This window comes from Suncus etruscus, chromosome 16, assembly GCF_024139225.1.
Source record: "Suncus etruscus isolate mSunEtr1 chromosome 16, mSunEtr1.pri.cur, whole genome shotgun sequence".
In the NCBI taxonomy this organism is placed as follows: domain Eukaryota; kingdom Metazoa; phylum Chordata; class Mammalia; order Eulipotyphla; family Soricidae; genus Suncus; species Suncus etruscus.
The window spans coordinates 43,427,623-43,441,251 of NC_064863.1; the positions used below are offsets into that span (position 1 = coordinate 43,427,623).

At 42.4% G+C, this 13,629-nt stretch overlaps 1 non-coding gene across 1 annotated transcript; it reads right to left on the bottom strand.

Annotated features, from left to right (window-relative positions):
• Positions 1–10,213: 10,213 nt before the first annotated feature.
• LOC126032882 (U6 spliceosomal RNA) lies at positions 10,214–10,320 on the bottom strand. The gene has a single exon (XR_007504043.1). It is a non-coding gene; the product is annotated as a U6 spliceosomal RNA (small nuclear RNA).
• Between the last annotated feature and the right edge of the window lie 3,309 nt (positions 10,321–13,629).

Consider the following 13,629-nt stretch of genomic DNA (forward strand, 5'->3'; position numbering starts at 1 on the left):
TAGCGGGGACACACCCAGTGATGCTAAAGGTTACTCCTGGCTCCACACTCAGAAATCACTCCAGGCTGATTCAGGGGACTATATGGAATGCTGAGGATCGAAACCGGGTCAGCCACGTGCAATGTTTGTGTTATTGCTGTGCTATCTCTCCAATCACTATACTATTTTTATTTCAGAGAATTTCCTGACTAGTTAAAATAGAAAGAGATTTTGGGTGTCAGGAACTTATCTTAAAGATTAGAGATATGTGCTTTCTATGCAAAAGACCCTGGGTTTTATTCCTGGTACTACATGCCTTCTGCCAATACTTCCTGGTAGAGTTCTCAAGACTGGGAAAGGTGCCTCTTGTTTCCATTAAACCAGAGAAGTCCCACAATGCTGGGCCTAAGCACTGATTCATTTGGCCTCATGGGCCAAGAATCAAGCGGCCACTTGCTTAAGAGAATCCTCTATGGTTTCTAGATAAAATAAGACTAGTTCCCCCAGTCTCAGTTCTCTGCTCCTTAACTGAGCCAAGTCTTGCTCTTTTAGTTTCAGGCATGCTTAATTACTCGGCATCAAAAGTAGACATCCTCTCCCAAAAGGACTGGGGTATTTTGAGGGATTTCAGGGGGAGTGGGAAATAGTTATGAGCAGTGACTCTGTGGATGAATCTCAAACTTTCTAAGGCGCCCAGACTATAGCTTTGTATGGAAATTCCCTTTCAAAAATTTAAACAATTAGGTATCTAGGTCACCTCTCTCCACATGATTGTAAAATAACTATATTTTCCCTAAGTATTCCTGGGTTCACTGGTGACCAAGGCAGCTCTTGTGCATTGAATAACTGCCAGGGAAGGATATTGCCATAACTGGGCCAAGGGAGTCTATTAATTTCTACCGACTTCACCTTTCTCACTCCTGTCAGTGTTAAGTGAGGGAGTGAGAAAGGTGTCATCACAGGGTTGGAATGATTCCCCCACCTCCTGCCTAGCAGGGAGGTGAAGACCTTTATCAGTTTTACAGCTCCAGGGTGTGAGACTCACTCTCCAGGGTCTGGTCTGTGTTCAGAGGGATCTATCCTGTCTGTCTGTCTTTCCACATGCTGAGTATTCATCTTAGTAGGAGGGCAACTGCCCTGGAACCTGGTGAAGGTATGTTAGAAGTTCAGCTTTTGAGGTTAGAACCATACACCAACAGGTAGGGTGCTTGCCTTGCATAAAGCAGATCCAAGTTAATTCCTAGTACCATGAGTTTTGCTAGGAGTAACCTTTGAGCATAGACCAGAAGTAAGTCCTGAATATAGCTGAGGTGGCTCAAAAAGCAAAAACAAAAACAAACATGCTTTGGCTTCTCTCCTGAGACTTCTATACATTTATAAATTCTAAGAAACGAAACATTTAAAAATAAAACAGTACCCATTATAGAATTTTATTTATAAATAACTGCATAGTCTCAGTAACTGGAAGAATTCTGTTCCCATGCTTTTACATTCACACAATTAGACTCATTTCTGGACCAGTTCTGTTCAAGCAGTCAACTTTTTTTCGTGGATGGAGAATCCTGCCAGTGCTCATGGGTTACTCCTGCACTCAGGAATCACTCCTGGTGATACTCAGGGGATCAAATAGGATGTCAGGGATCACACCCTGGTTGGTCATTTGCAGGGCACCTGTTGTGCTATATCTCCAGCCCATCAGTCAATCCTTAACAAGGAATTTTGTATTGCAGTATCATAGTTTGCAGTACTACTGGAGTTCTGGTTTTACACTTGCAGTCACTTCACCAGTCCCTCTGTCACTACCCCAAGATACTTCCACCTTGTTTCCCCTGACCCTGGTCCCCAGTTCCTAGTTCTATTGATCTTGTCTATGATCTTATCTATTGATCTTGTCTATTACCTTGATCTATGGGGGGACCAACTAACTCCTTGCTTAGTTTCTTTGTATTCCTCAGATAACATATAATATTTTTTAAAGTGTTCTTATCATAATGGGTCACATGATTACACGAATGCTGACTCCCCATGTTTTATTTTTGGGTAATACCTAGTGATGCTCAGGGGTCACTCCTGGCTCTGTACTGAGAGTTGATCCTGGTAGTGGTCAAGGGACCATACGGCATGCCAGGGATTAAACCCAAGTATCACTCTGGCTCTTCACTGCCATGTTTTTGATGGTCATGTTTTCCTCACCTCTATATTACTGAAACATCTAAGGCCCTTATGCTAATATAGTCACTAGTCTGCCCCTCCTTTCTTAGTATTCTCATTTCTGTTATTCAGGGTCAAGATATCCCATCATTTCATACTTTCCATTTCCTTATCCATGCAACATTTTCTTTTTCTTTCCTTCTTTCTTTCTTTCCTTCTTTCTTTCTTTCCTTCCTTCTTTCTTTCTTTCTTTCTTTCTTTCTTTCTTTCTTTCTTTCTTTCTTTCTTTCTTTCTTTCTTTCTTTCTTTCTTTCTTTCTTTCTTTCTTTCTTTCTTTCTTTCTTTCTTTCTTTCTTTCTTTCTCTCTCTCTCTCTCTCTTTCTTTCTTCTTTTTTTTTTTTTTGTTTTTTGGGCCACACCCGGGGGTGCTCAGGGGTTACTCCTGGCTGTCTGCTCAGAAATAGCTTCTGGCAGGCACGGGGGACCATATGGGACACCGGGATTCGAACCAACCACCTTTGGTCCTGGATCGGCTGCTTGCAAGGCAAATGCCGCTGTGCTATCTCTCCGGGCCCTCTTTCTTTCTTTCTTTCTTTCTTTCTTTCTTTCTTTCTTTCTTTCTTTCTTTCTTTCTTTCTTTCTTTCTTTCTTTCTTTCTTTCTTTCTTTCTTTCTTTCTTTCTTTCTTTCTTTCTTTCTTTCTTTCTTTCTTTCTTTCTTTCTTTCTTTCTTTCCTTTCTTTCTTTCTTTCTGTCTTTCCTTCTTTCTTTCTTTCTTTTCTTTTTTCTTTCTCTCTCTTCCTTCCTTCCTTCCTTCCTTCCTTATTCCTTCCTTCCTTCCTTCCTTCCTTCTTTCTTTCTTTTCTTTTTTCTTTCTCTCTCTTCCTTCCTTCCTTCCTTATTCCTTCCTTCCTTCCTTCCTTCCTTCCTTTCTTCCTTCCTTCCTTCCTTTCTTTCTTTCTTTCTTTCTTTCTTTCTTTCTTTCTTTCTTTCTTTCTTTCTTTCTTTCTTTCTTTCTTTCTTTCTTTCTTTCTTTCTTTCTTTTCTTCCCTTCCCTTTCTTTCCTTCCCTTTCTTCCCTTCCTTCCCTTTTCTTCCCTTTCCTTTTTTTCCTTCGCTTTCTTCCCTTACTTTTCTTTCCTTCCCTTTCCTATTTCCTTGGCAAGCACTCCATCACATCCCTACTTCCTAAGCACATAATTTTAATGTATGCTTTTGTCCATGAGAAGAGATTTTCTTACATCACTAAGAACTCCAGTTCTACTCTGTTCTGACACATCTATCTGGAGGTAGCATCAAGACTCACAGGCTTAGATGGAGATGGTCCCCATATCCAGATCTGTCACCTGTACTTCTAAATCACTGCTGGTATCAATCAAAGGATCTCACAGTCCTCTCCTTGGGTTTGATCAGTTTATTAGAGCTGCTCACAGAACTCTAAAAATCCATTTGCTCATGAGCTTATAGTTTTGTCTGTCAGTACATAATGCAGAAAGGGTCAGAAGAGATACAAGATACAGAGCAGGGAAAGTGCTTGGCTTCCTGACTGTCTTAGTTGTATCACTTTCTCTGGAATTCTTCTCCCTGGAACTCTCTTCACATGAGTTTTTATAGAAGATTCTTTACAAAAAAGACATTGACCACTGACACTCACTCCACTCCTTCCCTTTCCTGTGTACATGGAGGAATTGGAAATTTCAATCTTCTTTTTTTTTTTAATTTAATTTTTATTTTGATCATAGTGGCTTACATATTGTTGACAATAATATTTTAGGTACATATTTACATAAAATCAGGGGGGGTTTCCATCACCAATTTGTCCTCCCTACACCTCCGTTTTTTGACCCCATTGGCAATCAGTCCAACCTAAGCCTTACTTAGCGGCTTTCAGTGACCTTCACATGCCCTCCTCCAAACACACACACACACACACACACACACACACACACACACACACACACACACAGAGAAGGGGTTAAACCCATCATCCTGAGCAGCCTGCTCCAGAGTTAGCTAGCCTGCATTTCTGGAATACTGGCTCTTTTTTTTTTTGGACATTTGACAAAGCACCAACTTTCTCCACTATTCAATATCACTTTGGTGAGGACAATGGAAGGTTAATTGTCTTGGCCAAGGAAGTATAACAAACTTCCTGTCCAAGAAAGAAATAGAAGCATCGCCTCCAGACTCCTGCTGATCCCTGCTTCCAGCACAGAAGGGCACATGGCTGAGCAGGCGAGGCCACAGAAGGTTCTGAGAATGATTAAATGCTCAAGGGGCTCAGGGACATTTGTCAACGGCTGCCAGTGTTTAACAAACGTGCTGCTGGTCACTGAGCTTGGGTCTATTGTGAAGCATTATCCTCCTCTGAATAGGGCTAAGATTGTATGCTGGAAGGATTCTGAATGTGACTCGTGTGACGTAACAGAAAGACAGAGGGAGGATAAAAGCAAAAGACCAAGAACTACGTAAATGCCATTTTTAAAGCACTCTGCAGAATACCTTGCTGATGGTTGCAGTTAAATTGAATGTCACTCCACAGATGCAATTCTGCGTGCTTTATTTTCAGGACTGGGACTCTTGGGCAAAATGAAAAGATAAATGAACTGAACGGTTAAGCACAATTTAAGAAGCCACGCTCCCTACTGCATCCCTCCACCCATGAGAGCAGACTGCAAAGCTTGCTTTTGATGGTGCTTTTCCAGAACTGTCCATGCTCTGACCCTAAGCTAACATAGGTAACATCTTAGCCAAATCACCAACCTGTGGCTCTGACCCCACAGTTGTAGTTAAGGATGTGCTTTTACCCAGGAGATTCCATGAAGAATCATTATATTTCCTTTACTGTGTGCTTTATGGATTTTTTTTGGGGGGGGGAGGTCACACCATATCCTGTGGTACTCAGGTGCTATTTCTTTTTTTGGGGGGGCCACATCCGGTGACACTCAGGGGTTACTCCTGGCTATGTGCTCAGGAGTCACTCCTGGCTTGAGAGACCATATAGGACGCCGGGGGATCGAACCTCGGTCTGTCCTAGGCTAGCGCTGGCAAAGCAGACACCTTACCTCTACGCCACCGCACCGGCCCCTCAGGTGCTATTTCTGACTCTGTGATCAGAGCTCTCTCCTGCTATTGCTCAGGAGACCACATGTGGTGGGTGCCAGGAATCAAACTGGGGTTCTTGGCATGCATTGCAAGTGCTTTAGGTCCTGTATTATCTCTGTAGCCTTAAGGAATCATCTAAATAATTGCACCTTTCCCAACTCCCCTCACCCCACACTCACTCACTCAGAGCTTTGCACTCCAGCCTTCTTCCCAATTTACTGGCCTCTTCATCCTTGCATTTCACACATTCCATTCCAAGTACAAATGTCCTCCACCTGCAAGTTGCATAAAAGATGAAAAGATGAGATAACAGGAGGGCAAAGGGGACTTTGCCCTGTTGCTAAGCTATGAGTCTATTGACATGCAGGCAACACTGTAAGTGGGGGGCAGCCTCTGGAGCCAGGCTTTGTGGATTCAACCACTTCTTCATGGGCAATCACCTAACTTGTCTGTGCCTGGATTTTATGTTTGAAAACAGAGAAATCACCAGTATCTGCCTGGACTTTAGGGTCTGTGGTGTATATAGAGAACATGTGCCAGGAGCAGATGTCAATTTGTTATTGGAGGGGAAGGTACATATATTGATTCAGGCCAGTAAACAATAGAAAACATAACTGTGGGTTCCTTCACTGGGTTCTATTTTATTCAGCAATGATTCATTGAGCACATAATAGGTGTTGGTGTTTTGCAGGGCTTAGAGTAAACAATGAAACACCCAGTCCAGTCTTTGCTCCTATGTTGGACATTGGAATCTACCTCAACCTCTGTCCTTTCCTTTCCATATAAAGCCCCCCCCCCCTTTTTTTTCATATGCAAAATCCAACGTGCCTCTACTAGAAAGTATTTCTCTTTGTCTTGGGACCACACCTGGATGTTCTCATGGCTTACTGTCTCTATTTTCAGGGATTACTCCTGGTGATGTTTGGGGGGCTTTAAGGAATACCAAAGATTGAATCATATAGGGTTGGCTGCATGTAAGGCAAATGCCCTACCCACTGTATTATCACTCCAGCCTTCTCTTCTAGACAGTTTTAATGTCTGTGAGATTATTCTAGCATAGATACTGTTCTAAGACAGAGAAGGTCTCTAGCACAAAGCTTGTCATAGCACAAAGTTTGTCCTAACAAAGGCTGTCCCAAAAATAAAGATTGTAACAGCATAGAGATAGCCCTGGCACAGAAGTTGAAGCTGTAACACAAAGACAATGATGTAAGGACATTGATAGTCTGTTGGAGGATGTGTTGTTGGAATGTTGTGTGCTGAAGCCCTCCTATGAACAGTATTGTAAATCATGGTGCCACACATAAAATTAAAAAAACAAAACCAGTGAGATAGACTGAACTAGTGACTGGAGCAGCTAGAGAGCCCATGTCACCTCTCCGAGATAGCCTCTCCACCTCTCCCCTTGCCCTGTCTGACTTCCCACAATCACAGCTTCCTCGGTGTTCCCTGTTGTCTCTTCACTTAGTGCATGGAAAACCCACATATTCACTGATTTATTCATTCGCTTGTGTGTCTGTCAATGCGTTCTTTGTTCATTTACTCACAAACACCTACTACTTAGGGCTACTCTGTGCTTGGAGTTAAGTGTTTTTCTTGGTTCTGGGGAGAGAAAAGCCAAGAGTTGTCTTGGGCTTACAGTGAAGAGAGTGGACAGTAAGAATTCATTGTAGGGGCCGGGCGGTGGCGCTAAAGGTAAGGTGCCTGCCTTGCCTGCGCTAGCCTTGGACGGACCGCGGTTCGATCCCCCGGTGTCCCATATGGTCCCCCAAGCCAGGAGCAACTTCTGAGCACATAGCCAGGAGTAACCCCTGAGCATTACCGGGTGTGGCCCAAAAAGCAAAAAAAAAAAAAAAGAATTCATTGTATCTAGTTTTTGTTTGTTTGTTTTTTGGTCACACCCATCAGCATCCTGCCTCTATGCTCAGAAATCACTCCTGGTAGGCTCGCAGAACCATATGGGATGCCAGGATTCGAACCACCAACCTTCTGCATGCAAGGCAAATGCCTTACCTCCATGCTATCTCTCCGGCTCCGTGTCTAGTTGTTGAGAGAATGAGCTGGAACCAGGCAGGATTCTGGGCAAAGAAGTAAGAGGGGAGAAGAGGGTTCTGGGAGGGCAGATTGGGTAGGTCTGTTTCTCAATGCAGGTGGGTGGCAGGGTGGAGGTTCTGTTACTCTGCCATTTTGTTGAGAAGTTCCCAAGTCTGTCCTGTCACAGCCCAATGGTCTGATCATTGTTTTCCATCATGTACTTTGGTCTCAGTTGTGTCACTGAAGCAACCCTACCTCTGTCAATCCAAGAATCACACTGTTCTTGTTCTGCTCAGCTACTCAGTGTCCAAAAGAAACTATCCTGTCTCTTGCCTTTGGAGAGGAGGCCAAGGAATGCTTCTTGGCTCTCCTGTGTATTTTGGCAAATGAACACAAGAACAGTTTCAAGTGGTCCTTCTAGTTTATCTCCTCATCTCAGTTCAGGTAAAGAGGAATTTGGTGTGGTGGGAGTGGGGAGTCTTGATTGAGTTAGAAATACACAATTTCATAATACTGGAACAGACAACCCAGACTGGAATAAAAATTCTCGGTTTTACACTCATAGTGAAGCAACAGCAAAGTATTCATTTTGGGGGGTGGCTGGAAACCAAACTTAGGGTTTCATTTATGCCTGTGAAGTATTCCACCATATTAGCTCAGCCCTTTAAAAAATATCAAGCTTCCGGACCAAGCTTCTATGTCCCATTTTAGTTGGCATTTAACATGATGTAGGATACAACATTTATTATAATGCAATGACCGTTGAGCTAATTTTTTTTTCAGTTAGTATGTGTGTATGTAAAAAGCATTCTTTGAAATCGAATTAAGGTTCATTTTTTGTTATTGCCTGTGGTTTGGGGGCAGAGGTTGGATCTTAGCCAGTGTGCTGTGCTCAGGGCTTATTCCTGGCTCTTTGTTCAGGAGTAATTCTTGGCAGTGCTTGGGGAACCATATGCACTTCTTAGGGAGTGAATGCAATAACTAAGGTACCTTACTGCTACTCTCCAGCCTTTGTTGTGCTTTTGGAGCCTTTTAAGATGATCTTAGGCTGGGGAGAAAGCTTAAGTGTTAGAACACTTGCCTAGTATGTGCGAGGCCCTAAATTCAATCCATTCCCAGCACCACACCCCATTCCCCAATTTCCCATTTCAGGTGCAGCTCTGTTAGTTGTGACCCTTATTTTATTTTTTATTTGGATTTTCGGCCACACTGAGCGATGCTCAGGGGTTACTCCTGGCTATGCACTCAGAAATCGTTCCTGGCTTGGAAAGCCATATGGGACGCTGGGGGAATTGAGCCATAGTCTGTCCTAGGTCAGGCGCATGCAAGGCAAACGTTTGCCTTACTGCTGCACTACCACTCCAGCCCCAGTTGTGACCTTTATTTCAAAGAGAAAAAAAAAAAGAATGATCTCAAACTACTGTGAAGTTTTTCTGTGTAGAAACACTTCAGAATCTAGAGTGGACAGCTTTAAATTCCAAAAGAATTAATAATGGACTTCGTACAGCATTCCCAGCAGATATACCCCAGCATACCATTCTTCATGCTCCTCGTGCTTGGAATGTGGAATTCTCCAAGCTGCCCTTTGCTCTGTGCCATTTCTATTTTGGGGGATAAGTTGTTTCTTTATATAGAAGTCAGTATTCTTGTCAAGTCAATTGAGTCTGTGAGTCATTTGTGCTTTTCCTGAAAATCATTATATCAAAATTTTCTCTCATCTGCTATCCCTCCCCTTTCTCCTTCCCACCTTCCTCCCTCTTTCTCCCTCCCTCCCCTCCCTATCTCCCTCCCTCCCCTCCCTATCTCCCTCCCTTCCTTCCTTCCTTTTTCTACACCCAGCAGTACTCAGAGATTATTCCTGCTCTGTACTCAGAAATCACTCCTGGTAGGCTCAGAGATCTAACCTTGGTCAAGCATTTGCAAGGCAAATGAACTACCCACAGTACAATCTCTCTGGTTCTCCCTTTATTTTATTTTATTTTATTTATTTATTTTTGGTGGTGCTTGGAGGTTACTCCTGACTCTGTGTTCTTGGCAGATTCTGGGGACCATATGGGATGCCAGGATTCCAGCTACCATCTGTCCTGGGTCAGCTGTGTGCAAGGCAAATGCCCTACCACTGTGCTATCTCTCCAGCCCCTCACCCTTTCTTTTTTAACCTGAAGGTTTTTAACCTAAATGTTAATTTTATCCTGTTGAAACTATTGTGATTTACAAAGTCCTTCATAGTTGGAGTTTCAGACATGCAATGAATCAGGGCAATCCCACCACCAATGTTGACCACCCTCCACCAATGTTCCCCAAATGCATCCCAAGGAACCCCCTTGTTCCCCAGCCTGCCAGTATTATAGGCCCATTTTAAGTTTAGATTGTTAAAGTTTGGATCCCTTGATTCCATTGTTTTAGCCTTTGGTTTGGATATTTAGTTCTGTCTTTTTTTTTTTTTTTTTTTTTTAAAACACCACCAATGCACCTGAGACCGCTTGGTCCCTGGCCTTCATCCTTTCATATTTGTTTTTCTCCTCCTTCACTCAATTTCTTTTTTTCTTCTTGCTCTACTCTGGGGTTATGAGCGTTCAAGACAACTCCCATTTAGACCATTGCATTTTTCTATGCAGTTATTATTCTAAATACTATTTATAAGTGATATTATTCTATATTTATCCTTCTTCTTTGGCTTACTTCATCTGCCCCACCCCCGGCTTACTTCATTTAACATAGTATCATCCAGTTCCCTCCATGTTGCAGCAAATTGCATCATTCCTTACAGCTATGTAGTGTTCCATTGTATATATGTACCACATCTTCATGATCTACTTATCTGTTGTCGAACATCTAGATTGATTCTATTTTTTTGTTTCTTTTTTATTGTAAGAATTTATTCAAGAGACAAAATTGATTAATATATTGAGGCAAACTGACATAACATAATGTAGTAACATAACATAAAAATATGGAACGCTTCACGAATTTGCGTGTCATCCTTGCGCAGGGGCCATGCTAATCTTCTCTGTATCGTTCCAATTTTAGTATATGTGCTGCCGAAGCAAGCACTAGATTGATTCTAAATCTTAGCTATTGTACTCAGTACTGCAATGAATATTGGTGTGTATACTTATTTTTGTATGAAATATTTTTTTTTGTTTTTTGTTTTTTTTTTTAATTTTTTTCTCTTTATTTGAATATCTTGATTACATAAATGATTGTGATAAGGTTTCAGTCATATAAAGAACACCCCTCTTCACCAGTGCAACATTCCCGCCACCAAAGTCCCAAATCTCCCTCCATCCCACCCCACCCCCACCTGTACTCCAGACAGGCTTTCCAGTTCCCTCATTCATTCACTTGATTCACTTTGTGGTGAGCTTATGTATGAAATATTTTATGTCTGAGAGATAGACAACCAAAAGTGGGATTGCTGGGTCATATGGCAGCTCAATTTTAGGCTTACTGAGAACCCTCTAAACCATTTTTCAATGGGGCTGGTAAAACTTCTAAATTTTCATAGACTGCTGCTACAAATACAATGGGGTGTGTGTACACACTTCATACTTATTTTTAAAAAAAATCAACATATTGATATTTTCATTTTACCAAGCTTTTGATTAATATATTTGTTTACGTGGAATAATACTTGGGTATGTAAAACTCTGACCTGTGATAGTTCTCCTTCAGGGGATGGAGCACATACCCATAAAAGTTTAGGTTTTATCCCCTTGCTTAGGAACTATATACCTGGCAGCACTGTGAGGTGTGGTAAAACCACATGTGGTGTCAGGATTTGAACCAGGGCCTAGTTGCAGCCATTTGAGGCAACTGTTTTTTTTTGTTTTTTTTTTTTGGTTTTTGGGTCACACCCGGCAGTGCTCAGGGGTTATTCCTGGCTCCAGGCTCAGAAATTGCTCCTGGCAGGCACAGAGGACCATATGGGGCGCCGGGATTCAAACCGATGACCTCCTGCATGAAAGGCAAACGCCTTACCTCCATGCTATCTCTCTGGCCCCTGAGGCAACTGTTTTAACCTTTATAATTTCTCTTTGTCTCTGGCCTGTGATATTAGACTCAACTGAATACCCCTAATCAGAAATATTTTTTTTTTTTTTTTTTTTTTTTGGTTTTTGGGCCACACCCAGTAACGCTCAGGGGTTACTCCTGGCTATGTGCTCAGAAGTTGCTCCTGGCTTGGGGGACCATATGGGACACCGGGGGATCGAACCGCGGTCCGTCCAAGGCTAGCGCAGGCAAGGCAGGCACCTTACCTTTAGCGCCACCGCCCGGCCTAATCAGAAATATTAATTAGGACTTAGAGAATATTTGATGGCTCTGTAATTTGGAGAGCTAGATATTGCAATGGGAGTTGGTGGCTTTGATCCCCAAGCAAGAGGGATTCCTTACTTTTCAGGAAATTGGGGGAGGGGTGGGGATAGAAGGAGGTGAAGTTAGCCTAGAGGGATATTCTTGAAGAATTTTGTTTTCCTTTTAGCTCAGTAGTACCTTATGCTGAAAGAGCTGAGGCTGCGCCTTTCTTACAGAGACTTGCGTAAAGCATCCTTAGGTAACTTTTTGCTCACTCCAGGGGAAGCTAAGGGCAAATATTATGTGTGTCAAATCTACTTAGGATTTTTAAGCCCCAGCATTCTATTAAGCAGTCAGTTCAGTTGTTGGAATCTTTTTGAACCTTCTCTGCTTGTGCACATCTTCCGATCGCAGAATCTTGTCAAGTTTCCCAAGAGGGTGCATTCCTCTGAGGCCAAGTCTGATATTTATTTCTTTCTGCTTTGTTCTCAATACAAATGAGGGGCTGGAAAGGGGAGAAAAGGAAGATGGACACGGTTGTAGGAGTAGTGAGGAAGGAACTGACCTCAAAGAACATTGGAACCATCCATTTGCAATATTGTTAGACCTTTTTGTTGAACTAAAGCAACTCTCAACAATGGCTTCATTAATAAAGCAGTGATGCCCATTCCGAAGATTGGGTGATACTGGAAGAGGGTTTGGGAAAATGGGAAATGTGAGGTTTTTCTATGCCTACTGCAAACACAGTGGAAATTCACTCCTTGCTCCAAAGTCATGTTTAAAACCTGAATTTATTCTGCACGCATATTGTCATCAGATAACTAATCAAGTAGGTGTATTATGTTCCTGGAGAAATGACTTGGGCTATTTAGACTCCAATCATTGAGAAAAGAAAAGCTTAGATTTTTACCCTGAATGAAAAATAACTATTCTCCACTTTTCTTTTTCCTTTGGTTTACATATTACATTGAAGACAGAAAGAAGGGAGAGGCAAGCTTCCAAAAGAAAAAAGATAAAAATCTGATAGAATAGCAAGGGAATATAATTGCAGAACACTAGCCTTTCTTTTTCCCTAGTGTGTAAATGGGGCCTTAGGGGCCATTCGCTACCATGGAAACCAACCAAGGTATGTGGGAGGAAGAGGGGGCCTTTGGAAAGAGTTAGAGCTCTGAGTTCTTTCAAAGTTAAGTGTTCTAGTCAATCAGTGATATTTTTCATGGTAAGTGGAGTTGTGTGTGAATGTGTGCACACACATACATTCTTTTAATCTGAGTTCTAATCTACCTTCCCTTCTGTTTTGTCTTGAACCTAGCAATATTTCGTTTTTAATTCCACTCAGCTAAAAGAAAAATTGGCTATTATGAAAAGCTCATTGCAAACTCATGTAGCACAAAAGTGGATTTATTTCTGAACGCTTGGGTTCTTGAGAATTGTAGAAAAGATTTGATTAAAATACCCAGATGCGGGGCTGGAGAGATAGCCTGGAGGTAAGGTGTTTGCCTTTCATGCAGAAGGTTGTTGGTTCAAATCCGGACACCCCATATGTTCCCCCAAGCCTGCCAGGAGCGATTTCTGAGCAGAGAGCCAGGAGTAACCCCTGAGCACTGCCGGGTGTGACCCAAGAACCAAAAAAAAAAAAAAAACCCAGATGCTTAAGAAGTTAGTTTATTGTTGTTTTTATTGAGTTTTTTGGATGTACTCAGAGCTTAATCCTTGGCTCTGCAGTAGGGATCTCTCCTGGCAGCCTTCAGGGGACCATATATGGGTGCTAGGGATGGAATCTGGGTCGGCAGCACTGAAGGCAAGCACTCTGCCTACTTACTATCTCTCCAAGCCAATAGAAAATGTTACAGTTAATTGTATAGGTTAAGTAGATGGTTCAGGTCCCTTCCCAGTGTACCTATGTATGACATCACTGTCTTGTCCCTTGTGCGTGGTCCTGACCCCCTCCCCATCAATTTGCTTCTAGTGTACATGACCTGGCCTGACCTTTCTCTGTCCATTGTACATGTTCCCAGTCTGAAGTCTGTATCCAGTTACCTCTTGCCTGCTGCTCTGTAACTTGTC